This window comes from Vicia villosa, linkage group LG5 (assembly GCF_029867415.1).
Source record: "Vicia villosa cultivar HV-30 ecotype Madison, WI linkage group LG5, Vvil1.0, whole genome shotgun sequence".
In the NCBI taxonomy this organism is placed as follows: domain Eukaryota; kingdom Viridiplantae; phylum Streptophyta; class Magnoliopsida; order Fabales; family Fabaceae; genus Vicia; species Vicia villosa.
In genome coordinates, this window is record NC_081184.1 from 156,501,745 (window position 1) to 156,517,646 (window position 15,902).

Sequence of the window (15,902 nt, forward strand, 5' to 3'; positions counted from 1 at the left end):
TGTTGAGTCATAGATCGCCACGAGATCTTATTCCTCCTAAAGTGTGGGAGATCGCACGAGATCTTCTTTCGATGTTGAGTCATAGATCGCCACGAGATCTTATTCCTCCTAAAGTGTGGAAGATCGCACGAGATCTTCTTTCGATGTTGAGTTATAGATCGCCACGAGATCTTTTTCCTCCTAAAGTGTGGGAGATCGCACGAGATCTTCTTTCGATGTTGAGTCATAGGTCGCCACGAGATCTTATTCCCTTTTCTTCTGTTGACGAGTTGATCGCCACGAGATCTTCTCGATGTTGGGTCATAGGTCGCCACGAGATCTTATTCCCTTTTCTTCTGTTGACGAGTTGATCGCCACGAGATCTTCTCGATGTCGGGTCATAGATCGCCACGAGATCTTATTCCCTTTTCTTCTATTGACGAGTTGATCGCCCCGAGATCTTCTCGATGTTGAGTCGTAGATCGCCACGAGGTCCATTCCTTTCAGTCATTTTCCCACACAACCATTTCCATTGAGAACCTGTATTGGCACCGTTACCATGTTACAAGCTATCACCATTCAACCATTACTCACTGTAAATTCTTCCACCCGAAAAACAAAATTCTCTTTCCCCAGCAGATATCAAAACAAAATAAAAAAATAAGGATAACACTTACACCATCTTCTCTTTAGGACAAATTTCTGCTACTTTGATATTTAATCTTCTTCTACCTCGAATGTTCGAAAGACTAGCGTCAATCTCACCTTCGAGTTTAAGACGATTAAATAGGGGCAGCTGTCATACCCCAAATTTGTCCTACCCATTACTTTTATCTGGCTTAAGCTTCCCATTTCATCTGTATACCTCCATTAGGGCATTTGCACGGCTTTGCATTCATTCATTAAATAAAAACATATAAAAGCATGGGATCAGAAGTCTCCTGGTGAATTAGGGTTTTATTGGTTTGAGGCTTCTACTTAAAATAAACTTGTTTCAACTGGTTCTTCTGTGTGCACTGGATTACGGAATCAGGGTTTCGGTTCATGGATATTGTGGATTTCCTCTTCATCGAGCTTCAAAGTTATTCTTCATCCACATACAACAAATTCGATGATTAAGAGTTTTATCTCCCTATTTTCGTGGTGATTCAAATGATATTGCTCATTGGTGGAACTACAAGTCATTTACATTGGGGTTCATGCAAGAATTTGGACATATATAGTGTAATTGGGGAATTGTGGCAAGATTGGAGGAAACTATGTCAAAACTTTGACTTTCAGTCAAAATCAACCAAAGAATGTCGACTCTTGATCAAAGTCACTCTTGAGGCTTTTTGAGATTAAAGGTATGAATGCTTAATGCATTAGGAGTTTGAATATGAAGCATACAAGGGAAAGTCATGTTTCAAATGTAAAGAAATTCAAACACATTCATTCATTCAAAAACATTTGAACATGGTTAAGAAGAGTCCTTCAAGCTACAATCAAAGCCTCCTTTCAAGAATTCCAAAATTAAAAGCAAGAGGAAAAGAAATTTCAAAGTTTGAAATTGTAAGAGAATCATCACAAAGGAGGAAAACTTCATTACAAAGCCAATTACATTGCACTTCCATTACACTCCATACAAAAATTATTACAAATTTATTTCGATAAGCATCCGTGAACCATTCAAACAATTCTTATTCACAAAAAATCATACAAAAAAGAATACACCATTCAATGCCCTTTTACAAAGTTCTTTCACATTACACTTTCAATCATGTCCAAAAATCCAAATTCTATTAAAGAACCATTTCATTACCATGACCACAAGAATCCATTACAAAATAAAGTCAAGAAAGTATTACAAGGAAAAAATACATTTTTGCATAGTCGGCTAAGGACCCCGACTATGGACCTAACTTCGGTTGTCCCAAGACGTACTTCTTCCTTCATCTCCAATGCATTGCATCTTCAACATCAATAAAGGTCCTTCATGATCGAGCAACACGGTTGGTCATCGTCTCTCCATCTTACTTCAATGGTGCACCAATCTACATGATTAAGAATATTCAGCCATGACATTATCTAGCAAGCATAAAAGAAGGTTTATATGAATCTCACAAATTAAGCTCAGTTCAAGGGGAAACCAGAATTTAAACAAGTACATCACACATGCCACATGCTATCAATTCAAAACATGCAGTTCAATTTAAACCAGTGTACATGTTTCCATTCATCCCTACAACACAGCAGCCATGAATTCACAAAGAAGAAAATGCATACAGTGCAGTCCCATAAAGACCATGAGCTTCGGCTGCAAAGAGCCACAGACCGTGACACAATTTTGACCCGAACTGGCAGCCATCGCTACCTGCATAAAATCATCCTAACAGTTACACATTCCCAAAACCAATCAATTTCTATATACCTTCATACATCAAACTGCCCAAACAGAATCTCAACCCTCAGTTTCATAACAGAAAGTAACAACCTATAACTAACTTTCTCCAACTCCTAACCGAATTCAGAAATCACAAATTCTAACTACCTATAACCTCTAACTGTCCTAACAGAACCTAACTAACCTCCAATCTTCTCCCTCCATCATTTTTCATCAACCCTCCGAATCTTCTCACTTTTTGCAACTTCACTCATCTTCACCATCGATTTCTCTCTCAATCTCACAAAAACTATAACACTCTTGAACCTTCTCCAAGAACTCTTCAATATACCTTCAATCACCACAAAAACCAGAAGCACTTCATCATCACACCTTCTTCAACCTCTCTCCACTTCACCACTCTTCAAACTCATTAACAGAAAAGAAACAGAATCAACAAAAAAGAAGAAGGAAATTGAGAGAGAGAGAGAGAGATAACGAACCTGTAACTGAACCATAACAGAACCCATCAGTTCTTTCTTCAACACTCTTCAATTCCCTGAACCTTCACCCTCCACCATCATCATCATCTCCATAATCATAGCAATTCCAGAAAATCTTCACGATAACCGAATCGTAGCGTTCACCATTCAACATCAATCGTCATCTTCATTGATCAATAAGCTTCAAATTCCATGCGTTATCTTCAACCAACGTTCTTTGACCTGAACATTCAACATCACCATAATCCGTAACTGAACGCAACAATACTCAACCTATAATCGAAGCTTCAGCAACAGCGAAAGCGCACATACCTGAGTTCTGAGGATTTCCTCCGGATTTCCCAACGGCTTCGATTTCGTTCAAGAAATTGAGGGATTGAATTGGAGACGAACGAGAGATTGGGGCAGAGGGAGAGACGAAGGATGAGAGGTTGAGATATAGAGCAAAACGGAGAATGAGACTCCACCGTCGCCGTCATCGCCGTTCATGCCGAGGAAGAGAGGCTCATATCGCCCATTGTCGCTCGGGAGTGAGGACGAGAGAAGAGATGAGGTTGTTCTATTTTCATTGATTCACGGCTGCCGGAGAGTTGATCGGAGAGGAGAGAGGAGAGACTTGATCGGAGAGAATCGGTGAGGGAGTGTTCCGGCGCCGTTCTCGCGGTGAGAGGAAGAAGACGTAATCTGAAACGTCACAGAGTAACAACCCTAATCCCCTTTTATTTTTTTTCAATTAATGTATTAATTAAAATATTTGGCTAGTACATAGTTTTGTGTTAATTGGAATATAATGATGCTGCTAATTGAATTAACCTGAATTAATTATTGATTAACAAAATTCTGAAAAAGGACTTGGACCATAATCTTGGGCTAAACGAAATTGCTAGATCCACCTCCCCTTGGCCCATGACGCCATTTTTTGGCTGTTCTGAACAATAAAAGTCCTTTAGGCCATACACACAAATTTGTTGCCTTTCACACCCCCGATTCTGAGGCCCAAAACGTGTGGCACGTAGTTCCAGTTTATTTTCTTTTTGCTTTCTCACCCCCTTTGCTAGGCAGATTTAGATTTTTACTTAAATCTTGTTTTACATCTAACTTTTGATTCATAAACCGGTTTTAATTGAAATAAAAAACCAATAAAAATATGTTTTAGATAGTTTTATGTGTGTACATAATTGTGATGTTTTTTGTATATTTTTGCAATTGTTTTGCCATCTTCAATAAATCATTTACGTTGGTATGTTCATGTTTCTTTCGGTTTTGCTATGTTTTGCAAAGTAAGTTCGTTTGACACCTTAGGATCAGAATTTAATCGCCAATTTTTGTGTGGTTACTGTAGACTAATCCACGATGATGTGTATAAAAAATGAACTCATAATTCTTTGTTTTGATTGGTATTTGGTTAGTGTTGTTTGACTCGATTAACATGCGTTTCTAATAGACAATTGTGACGTTTGTGCTCTCAAATTAAAATGCATTCATGAAACAACGTTGGTTCCTTTTTGTACATGTGATTAGGGATGTCTAGAGGTCCTAAGACCTGGAATTCAAGATTTTAATGCATGTTTTCTTATTTTACTTGATTTTTCTTTCTCACATGTAAATAACTTGTTTTTGATTGACGATTGCACCGTAACTTGTACAAATGACCCGTAATTTTGTGTGAAACTCCTTGGCATGATTTTGTGAGTGTTTAGGCATCTAGTAGAGGCTATTTGCTACTGACTTGTACCATTTGATTACATGTTTCTAACTTCATTCACAATTTGAAACCGTTTAGCTAGTATTAACCTAGTGTTGTCTAGTTTTGGTTAGAGTTTCGTATTGCCTCATGCTAATTGACTAATATAGATTAATATAGGATATTAGAACTAGATGATTGAGTTTGCTACTGACTTGAGGCCTAGCTCATTGTGTTCACTTGCTTTTGTTTTGATTAATTGATGTTTGCCCGCTAATTGGTAAGTAACGATGCATGCGATGCTTTGACGACTTCTTGTGGATGTTTTTGTAGGGTACCGTGATGCTTTTGTATTTGATTTGGGACATTCAATCCCATGCTTTGCTACTGACTTGGAGCTTCTTTATCTTGTTTCCATGCTTAGCCTCTCATTTCTTACTTTGATTTTGATTACATCTTGCTATTGCTTGCCGTGTTCCCTTAGACTCTTCCTTCTTTGTTAAGGGGAATTGAGATAGGATAGTTGTCCTCAACCTTAGGGCCATTAGTAGATTAGAATAACTTAGATTAGAATTTAGGATTAGTTCCCTATTGCATACTTTTTCTTTTTAACTCTTTAAAACATTAATAAAAGGAAGATGCGAATCACATTAAGCAAGTGATAGAGAAATGAGTGGGATTCATTCCCTAATCTATTTCTCAATCGCTTAGTGGCATAGAAACGAGTGGGATTCATTCCCTAATCTGTTTCTCGGTCACTACTTAATGGGAGAGAAACGAGTGGGATTCATTCCCTAATCTGTTTCTCAAACATTAATTAATGGGATGGAAGTGAGTGGGATTCATTCTCTAATCTGCTTCTCGATCATTATACATTTTGTGTGATTCGACTCGCAAACAAATTCCCCTTAAAAAAAACACAACCAAAAACACATAAGACACCTAACAATGATTCAGACTAAAGCAAAGTAGAGAAAGTGGTGAGTGGCCCGGTATTGGGTACTGTTCATCACTCATCTACTCTAAAAGACACAAACCAATCTCTTTCTTCTTCTTAAGGGCATCGTTATCTCCGTTCCATTGCATCCTAGGCTGTCCCCTTGTGCAAGAACGCGAGCGTTGACTCCGCCCAATTAGAAACACAAAAACAAACAGAAAATCTTTAGCCGAGCTACGGTAACTCTGATTCCTGAAAAGGATACGTAGGCAGCGGGGTAGGGCCCGTGCGAGTACAATTCTTTCTTTTCCCTACATTTTGCATTCATTTCGCATTTAGACATAGACATAGTACACACCCTTTAGATAGAAACAAACATAGGTGGATACCATCGAGTACGATGGGCGCGAGGGGTGCTAGTACCTTCCCCTTGCGTAACCGACTCCCGTACCTTGATTCTCTGGTCGCAAGACCCTGTTCCTTCCTTTGTTAGGTTTTCTGATATTCCTTTCCCTTATGGGATAAATATATTGGTGGCGACTCTGTTCATTTTTCGCGAGCGTGCGACAGGTATATGGAACTAATGAGGCTGAAACAACTATTGATAAGAAGGCCAAAACAACTCCTACTAAAAAGGTGAAACATGAGCCAGCAAAAAGATCAAGTGATAGGTTGAAGACTTTGAAAACTAAGGCAATCAAAGGGCCTGGAGCAAGCAGCACAGAGCCAATGATCATACCTGAGGATGAAGATGGAAGTTTGACTCAAGAAACTACTGAGGTTGTTGCAGAGCATAAGTTAGGGACATGTCTAAGGACATTGAGATCTTGGGAAGACATTGCAAGATCTTTGACTCAGTGAATTGAATGAAGTTGCAAGATTGTCCTTTTAATGTTAAGACTATTCTGTTTTTTGTTTAGTAATGTTAAGACCAATTTAAGGCTTATGACAGTATGTTTGAGACAAATGTTTTTTGTTTTGTAATGTTAAGATCTGATCTATGCTTATGACAATATGTTAAGACCTATTTAAGGCTTTTGTAATGCTATAACAACATATGTTTGATACATAATGTGCAACTTTTCATTAAAGTAGAAGTAACATTACATTGTTAACATCACACTGAATTATCAATACAGCAAAACAGAATAACATAATCGTACATGAACATTACAATGACCTGTAATCACCCTAAAACGATAGTTCAATTAACTAATTTTACACCAAACAGCAAAAAATGCCCATGATGCGAAAAGGGCAACCATCATCCAAAAACTTTTCTTCCTTTCAATCTGCAGCAGCATTTTCAGTTTGTCCACCTTCTTTGAGCTTGACTATTTAAGAAATTCTGAGGCAAACTCCTTCCCAAACTCATGCCCATATTCCTTAAGATAGCTAACCAGTTCTTCATCTCTGAACAACGCATGATTTTGACTGTTCAATGACATCTCTTCCACTTCATCGTCCCAAATGAATAAGTCGCAGGAATCATCGCTCTGAGTAAAGAAATTAGGGTTGAATGAGATTTTGGAGGAAAATATCAAAAATGACGAAGAAGAACAAATACCTTTCCAATGTTTTTGCATCTCCAGAACTTTCTATTAGGGTTTTCATGTGTCTTCGAAACCCACATCTTCATTGTAAGATTGCAACCACACCTTGGTTTTTCTCTTCCATTGAAGTTTCCAATTGATGAATTTCTGCTTCCACCCATTGCCCAGCCCTAATTTTGCGATCTGCAGAGGAGAAGAGAGAAGGTGGAGAAGATGAACCAAAATGATTTTGTAAATATTATATGTGAACTAATATGATGTGGCATTAGTATGTATAGGTGGCATTTAAAAATAAATGAAAAACAAAAAAATATGACACTGGGCATGCCACATATGCTAAGGGCGTGTGCCATTTCACCCCAAGGTTATTCTAAACAGAATCTTGTAATGGCAAGGTTACTTTTGCAAAAAAAAAAATTTACAGGGGGTAAACCAAATATGACCTATATGTCTCAGGGAGGCAAAAATGGTAATAACCCATATAAATATGACATTAACTAATATATTTAATTTGGTACAATGTTAAATATATGATAAGATATAGTCGAGTGGTTCAACGTGTGTTTTCATATCTAGGTGTAAGTGGGTTCGATTTTATTATATTTTCTATATCAATAAAAAAAATAGTACCACATGGTGAAACGCTCTTTTTTTACATTTTATGTATATTTTAATTTTAATAAAAACACCTCCACATGGAATCCTTTTTAAAATTTATTGTTTCAATTAACTTAATTATATTTTCTTTTAATATTATATAGTATGTATATAGATTGTTGACATAAATATCATATATCCTATCTACAACTTAAACTAAAGATCTTTTAAATTTTATCTATTTCAATTTTATTTTAAATAATAACATTTTAACTATGATTAAATAATTAAAGATTTATTATATTATTAATTCATTTGCCATTAATTTTTTTATACTGAAATATTGTATATATATTAAAATTGCATTGTTTAATTTTATTTCTTAATAACTTTTAAAAATTAAATATATTTCATTATATTTTTATTAAAATTATTATTATATAGATGATAAATTAAGTTATTAGATTTAAAATATATTAACTTATGTTAGACTAACTTTTTTAGAATTTTTTTTTTTACAAATTTAGATTTTCATTTTACTCTATCAACTCTACATTTATAGATATAAATCTCTTAAAAATTTAAGATTTTTATAGAATTATTTCCTTTAATTAAATGATATAAAATTTTCTATAAATCGAGGATAGTAAGAGTAGAAAAATACAAAAAATTAAAAAGAATGAGTCAAATTTCTACATAATATTTCTATGTCATTTTCTCTCTATATTTAATTTTATTTGTAATTTAAATGAAATATTTTTTTTAAATTATTGTGTTTTTATTTATTAAGGGCCTAATTTTAAAATAGATCAGGGCCTCCAAATTGTTTGGGACGACCCTGTTTTTTAATATTAAAAACATATGTTATAATCTATATTTAGCCACGTTTATGATATTTATGTATATTTTGTTCAATAGTATTTATATATTATCAATAATATTACTAAAATGAAAAATTAATTCAAATTGTGAAAATTATATATTTTGTAATTACTATCAGATTAACTAACATGAACCTACGGTCTAACCTACACATGTGTAGGCTAGATTAATTTTTAAAAATAAAAAATAAAAAAGACTTAAGTTCTTAATATGTTTATTTGGTTAAAAAGACAAGGTCGCATGTCATTAAAAAATCTTTTAAGTCTATCAAACCGATTTATTTAAATAAATATGAATAATTTTATTATTATTATTTTTTATTTTTTATTTTATATTAAAATATAAATATAAGCTCTGGTTACCTAAAAAAAACTTATGAAGATAAGGTGAAAAATCCTTATGAACAATCTCATAAGCTGTTTTCATAACTTCTCTCAAACAAATAATATCACAAAATTTATAATATTATGTAAACTAAAATAAGTCAATACAAACAAACATTAAGTTTTATTGATATTTTAATTCACTACGCCAAATTTAAGCTGTAGCAGCGCAGCTACTAAAGCGCTTTTAGCAAAAGCGCTCTCGTAGGGCTCGCTAAAAACAAAATTAATAAACAAGGGAAAATGATGCAAAAAAAGCGCTCTGGTAGGGGGGGTTATGAGAGCGCTTTCAAAAAGCGCTCTGGTAGGGGGGGGGGGGTATGAGAGCGCTTTTAAAAAGCGCTCTGGTAGGGGGGTTATGAAAGCGCTTTTAAAAGCGCTCTTATAGGGTGGGTGCTACGAAAGCGCTTTTGGGATAAAAGCGCTCTGGTAGGGGGTGTTATTAAAGCGCTTTTGAAAAGCGCTCTAGTAGCCCATTTAAAAAATTATATATTTTACAAACACACGCGTTTTGTTTCAGATCCAAAACACGCGAACCTTCTTCTTCCTTTCGTTGCTCCGCCGTCCTCACTCCCTCTCCAGCCTTCAACCGACTCCGCCGCCGCCTTCCTCACTCCATCGCCACCCTTCAACCGTCTCTTCTCTGTTCAGGTTAGGGTTTTGTGCCGAAAATTTTCCTTTTTTTCATTGTTTGCTTTCAAAAATACAAAATTTTATTTAGGGTTATAGTTAATATTATTGGGGCTTTTTTAATTTATCAGTGATTTAGGTTTTATCAGTGTGATTTAGAGTATTGAAGACAAAGTTTGTTAGGTTTTTATCAGTGATTTAGAGTATTGAAGACATGTATCAAGTAAGTAGAAGATGTTATTGATAATGAGACCTACAAGGGATTATATTTATTAGTGTGATTTAGAGTATTGAAGACAAAGTTTGTTAGGTTTTTATGCAGAAAAAAAAAACTCAAGTAATTTGTTTTTGGAATAAAAGTTTCATTAGATCCGTGAAGTTAGTATTTACATCTATAGATGTATTATCTATAGTTTTATACACTTTTTAATTTAGTATGAATTGATTTAAAGGGCCTCCAGGATTGATCGCTTTTTACATGATCTTTTCTGGACATAAAGCATAGGACTTTTTGTTTTATTAGCCACTATTACGAGTTCCAATGTGGAACGTGTTGAGAACATTCATTTCTAGGGAACTTTTGAACTCTTTTAGCTTTCACATTCTAATTTTTTTTTTCAATATAATGTATCTGGAAATTAACATTCTACTTTTAACTAGCCATAGATGACAATCATAAAATAAACTGAGCTATTAAACTTTTATAAATGACAAACTAATCATTTTAAATGACAATCTGAGCTATTAAACTTTTATAAAGCGCTTTTGTTAGGTTTTTATCAGTGATTTAGAGTATTGAAGACATGTATCAAGTAAGTAGAAGATGTTATTGATAATGAGACCTACAAGGGATATCTGTTTCATCAACTTTTACATGATTCAAGATTTTCTATATGTAGTTAGTAATAATCACGTTTTTCTATTGTAGGTTGAGCTTCAAACAGTGGATGGACTGGTAAAGGATAGAACACAATGTGCCCCTGCCGATTATGTTCCACAGAATATGAATCAAGTAATTGTACCCCGAAGTCTTCTGTGGCAGGATCCTTCGGGGTACAGTTATTTGATTCATATTCTGTGACACAATACAACTTGGATAGAAATGAGGCGATGCAGGTTAAGTCCAACAAAACCTTCAAATTTCTAGTCCAACAACCCCTTCTCATTATTGCAACATTTATTGATTGAGTAAACATACACCCCTAGCTTACACCAACACCGTAATTTTCTACATACAAGGTATACAATTCATTTTTTATTAATTTATTCTATCTTAATTTCTGTGCACAAGTATCTATCTGTGTTAAAATATACGGTGTAATATATAAGTGTAGGAAAATAAGTGTAGATATAGCATAGCTCAAAGATGAAGGAAAACGCTGAAGGGTAAGTAGTAGTAACTAGTTGTCATGTATTATTTGTCATAGAAATTAATATTCAACTTTTATTTGTGTCTAATTTTTCCTGTCAATTGGTTGTGAACTTTACATTAATTGTTGTTGCAGAGAAACTTCTTATATTGCTAAGAGATAGTAGAAAGCTCACAAGGATACTGGGCTCTTTTGATCAATTTGGTAACAACTTCTCAAATTCTGTAATTGTTTGACATGCTGTTGGTTGAGTTTCTAATAGTGTTCCTATCAATAACATGTAGCTAATGTTGTTCTTGAGGGTGTCTGTGACAGGATTATTGTTAGTGATCTATATTGCTTTATCCCTCTGGGCTATATGACGTGGCTGTGTTAAATTTAAGGTAAACTTTATGTACAAAATTTGTTGAACTAATTTACAATAAATGATATTCCATTCCATGTATTCAAGTTAGATATATAAAGTCCTAAATATTAATAAATTAATTTGTATTTATTGATATATTTAATTTGATTATTCTTTTTACACGACATATATATATATATATATATATATATATATATATACTCGTTCTACTCTTTACCTTCTTATTTTAGAGCCTTTATATAATAATAATCTTATTTTGATTATATTATTTTTATTTTGCAGATTGTGAAGATTTTCAGTCATTTGAAGATGTTCAGACTTTGCAGGACTAGGACCGATTTAGTTGATTTAGTTGTTTAGGGATGATTTTCTTATTGTTATAATGTCATGTGAATTGGTTTAGTTGTTTTCATGTTAGAAATATGTGAATCGGTGTATATATATTTTGGATTAATTACAATGGTATAATTATAATGCATGTTTAGTATATAATCGAAATCGCTTCTTTGTTGAAATAATGAGATTACTGAAATAATGGGATTACGATTGTAAATTATAGGTTTATGGGATAACAATGGTAAATTACAGGTTCATGAAAGAATGCTGCCATAAATGCAGGTTTAGAAATTATAAAAATAATAGGTTTATAAAAAAAAAAGCATAAAAAATAAAATAAAAAACGCAACCTACGAAAGCGCTTTTGGAAAAGCGCTCTTATAGGGGGGGCTATCAGAGCGCTTTTTCCAGAAAAGGCGCTCTAATAGGGGGGGATACCAGAGCGCTTTTTCCAGAAAAGCGCTCTTATAGGGGGGGTCTACCAGAGCGCTTTTAGAAGCGCTTTTGTTACCTACGCCAGCGCTGGCTTTCACAGCGCTTTAAAGCGCTTTTAAAGCCCAAAATAAGCGCTTTCGTAGGCCTTCCGTGTTGTAGTGATTTGTTAGTCTATTTAAATATTAGTTAAATTGCTTATTTACCAAGGTTCAAATAAAATAGAATTTTAAGTAGATTAATAGTTCAGTCAGACTTAAGCCTAAAAATAAATTTATGATAGGCTAAGATCAAACTTAGATTTTAAATTTTTAACAGATCATACACAGACTTGACAAAATCTATCTCGGTCATGTCTATTTTCACCCCCAATTACAACATGTGTTAAAAATTTCGGTAAAGTTAAATGGATTCAGGTCTGAATCGTGAATGGAGTCACTTTCCATAAAAGAATTTCAAGCACTCTCTTAATTGTCTTAGAGTTTGAAAAGCAATAATACTTAGGATAATTCAGCCTCTCAATCGACTCTGCACAAGACTGGTGAAGAAATCAAATGCAAGGAAGGGTGACTGGAATAATGAAGAGGATGTACGAATTGAATTGATTATTTTCGAATTCTGAATAGTGTATTTATAGGCCATGTATGTGTTATTTTACAGGTTTGAAACTCTTGATGAAACAACACCTTTTCAACATAAGATTGAAATGGTTCTCCTATAGTTACATTATGCACCACTCCATAAAGTGTTGTATATTTTGAATTCAAAATTAAAACTTTCAGTAGCCCGAGACAAATTTAACGACAACTGCCACTGGTGGATGTTTAGTGCAAAAACTGGCCAAAATTTCCTTCCGATAGATTTAAAAGCAAATTCCACTCGTGAATGTTTAGTGTAAAACTTACCAAAATTCTTTCAGATAGATTCGAAGGCAATTTCTACAATTGTCTATGGGGAACTTTTATCCTCTGTAACTTTGTCATATTTGTATACACCCATGGGCATTAATTGTCCATTAATTTCCAACAATCCACCATTTGTTCTAATAATGACACATCTAATTCTAGAAAATGAGGTATAAAGAGTGTTATTACAGTTAGGTATATTTTGATTTAAAACTTAATCTTATTGAGTACAATGCAAAATTTAATCGGAATGTTAGGTAGTAAAGCTTTAAAACCATGAATCAACATGACCAGGCCAGCGTTACCTTACACGCACTCTTTAAGGGTTCTTCCTCTGCATATCTCGCTTAGCACTTATTTAAGGCTATGTACTTTCATGTTTCATGAATTTTTTCGTGAGAGAAACTCCAACTCTCACTTTAAGACGGCACCATCTCAAAATTCATGTAGGTGAAGTTCATGTTGTATCTTTTCCATAAGATACGTATCGTTGGTATTGAACTTCATTAAGAGTTTAAAAGAAAAACTCAACCCTTATTTTTCAAGTCAGGATTATCACGAAATGTTCAACAATCATCCAAGTCAAAGACTTCTTATTACCCATTGAATCTTGAGGTTTATGTTCTGTTAACGCAAGAATGGATTGTCGCCGCTTTTGGAACTCTTACTCTAGGATTTGAAATAAATAATGGAGGAGAGAGAAAAAAATATTCACACATAATCTCCACCATTTATTTTAAAATCTAATGGTTCACATTCATTCTCGCATTCTCATATAAAGAAGGCATTCTCATATGATATGCCCTCACATAATCTTTTTTTAAATCTCCACCCATCGGGCCGACCCATAAGCCCAACAATTTAGCGCAGGCCGGACCGTAAAATACCTTAAAAAACATGATCCTGTCTTTTTGGGCCAGTCTATCGGGCCTATGTTTTTCATAGGCTGGGTCGGGCCGAACCAAGCCAAGCGGGCTTGGGCTGACCCATTAAAAAAATTTTGGTAAATTTTGAGGAAAAAAGATTGAGATAAGATATAATTGCATAAATGTGTTTTTAAGTGATAAAGGAAAGTTAAAGAGGATGAAGATATATTTTCAAGATGATGTGATCAAGAAAATGGTTGTGAGATGAATAGAAAATTTGATAAGTATTGGTGATAATATTAAGTTACTTTATACTTTTACATGGATGATGTTGTGGTATTCATATATATATTTATGGATAAATATTTTAAACATCACTTATATATGTTTATGATGACTCTCTACTTATGTTGTGTTGCATTTATCCATTACATACCTTTTTATAAAATTAAAACTATAAAATTGAAATACGGGTCGGGCTGGTCCATCGGGCCGCATAGGCCTTTGAAAAATGAGTCGGGCTCATATTATGTAGCCCATTAAGCAATTGGGTCGAGTCGGGTCAGCTCATTTAAACATATTGGCCCGCCGAGCCGGCCCATTTAACAGCTCTATCTATGTATAGGTTCATGAGAAAATAAATGTAGAACTGAGTAATAACATATGTGAGTTTTGCTGGTGTATTTATGTTTCATGCTAATTTAAGACACACAATTTACGGTATTCACACATAATTTACGGTAATAACATGTATATAGAAGCAGTGTCAAAACCAGAATAACTATAAAGTCTGAGTAAAAATTTAAAGACCGTAAATTTATTGTACGTAATATATAAATAGTGATCAATCAAAATAAAAGAGACTCGTCATTTTATCAACAAAAATATAGTTTAAAACAAAATACATGAAACATAACCTTACAATAGTGTGTTAAATAAAATCGTGAGGCAAATGTCATTTCTGAGACTTTTTTGCGGTGAATGTTCAAATAATGTCAATATCATCAAGCGACTTGAATATGTCCCCTCAGTGTAACATATCATCAAGCAATCAAGGATAATGTTACTTTTTTCACTAAAGCGGTGATCCATCTACACACATATTTTGTCAATAGCAACATAACAAATCTATGCACCGTAATCATGAAGATTAGTGATAATCCTCCCTTCTACCCTTGAACGATCCCAAACTGATATTTTGACATTCATTTTTGGCACCGGAATACCTTTAGCAACCCAAAATTTTTAGACATCAGCAAATATATTATCCCAACCACTCTCTCTCTCATTGTGGCCAACCGAGCTTTGACAATATCAACTAATTCCATGACATTCACTTTGTCTTTGATTATTATAATCATCGTAGACACATGAGTTGTGCAAACTACTAATGCGATCTGTCAAGCCTTGAGATGCATGTTTACAATCTGTATTTCCGTTTTTAGTGAAGACTTCAAAACTAAAGTGCTCGGCTCTTTCGGATTTTTTAAAGAGAAAAAATAAAATCAATAAAGTGCATCCTTGATCTCACCGTATTCTATTGATTTTCAACAATAATGTTACAAGATTTTATATATAATTTATATATAATTGTTTATTCATATTACTACCAAAATATAATTGGGCCCGAGTTTGGACATGGGTTCACCCTGGCCAAGCCCAAGAACCATCATTAGACATGTATGTGTTGTTTCACATGTTTGCAACTCTTGATGAAACAATACATTTTCAGCATAAGATTGCAATGTTTGTCTATAGTTACATTATGCATCATTTCAAGAAGTATTGTATATTTTGAATTCAAAATTCAAACTTTCAGTAGCCTGAGACAAATTTACCGGCAACTTCCACTAGTGAAAGTTTAGTGCAAAAACTGATCAAAATTCGTTCAGAAAGATTTAAAGACAATTTCTATTTTTGTCTATGGGTACTTTAAAAAAAAAAAATTGTCTATGGTACTTTTATTTTATTTTTTCCCTTAACTTTATCATATTTAAACACACCCACCCATAGACATTAATTATCCATTAGTTTCCAACAACATATATATGTCTCACTTGTAAACTAAACTAAGGTTTATTATAACTTCTCCGAAATAACTTTCACAGTCAAACTT

At 34.0% G+C, this 15,902-nt stretch overlaps 1 long non-coding RNA gene across 1 annotated transcript; it reads right to left on the bottom strand.

Moving 5' to 3' along the window:
• Positions 1-1,513: 1,513 nt before the first annotated feature.
• On the bottom strand, positions 1,514-3,587 carry LOC131607905 (uncharacterized). The gene is made up of 3 exons (XR_009285436.1): positions 3,157-3,587; positions 2,845-3,066; positions 1,514-2,012 (listed from the first exon to the last, which is right to left on the bottom strand). It is a non-coding gene; the product is annotated as an uncharacterized LOC131607905 (long non-coding RNA).
• Positions 3,588-15,902: the final 12,315 nt, after the last annotated feature.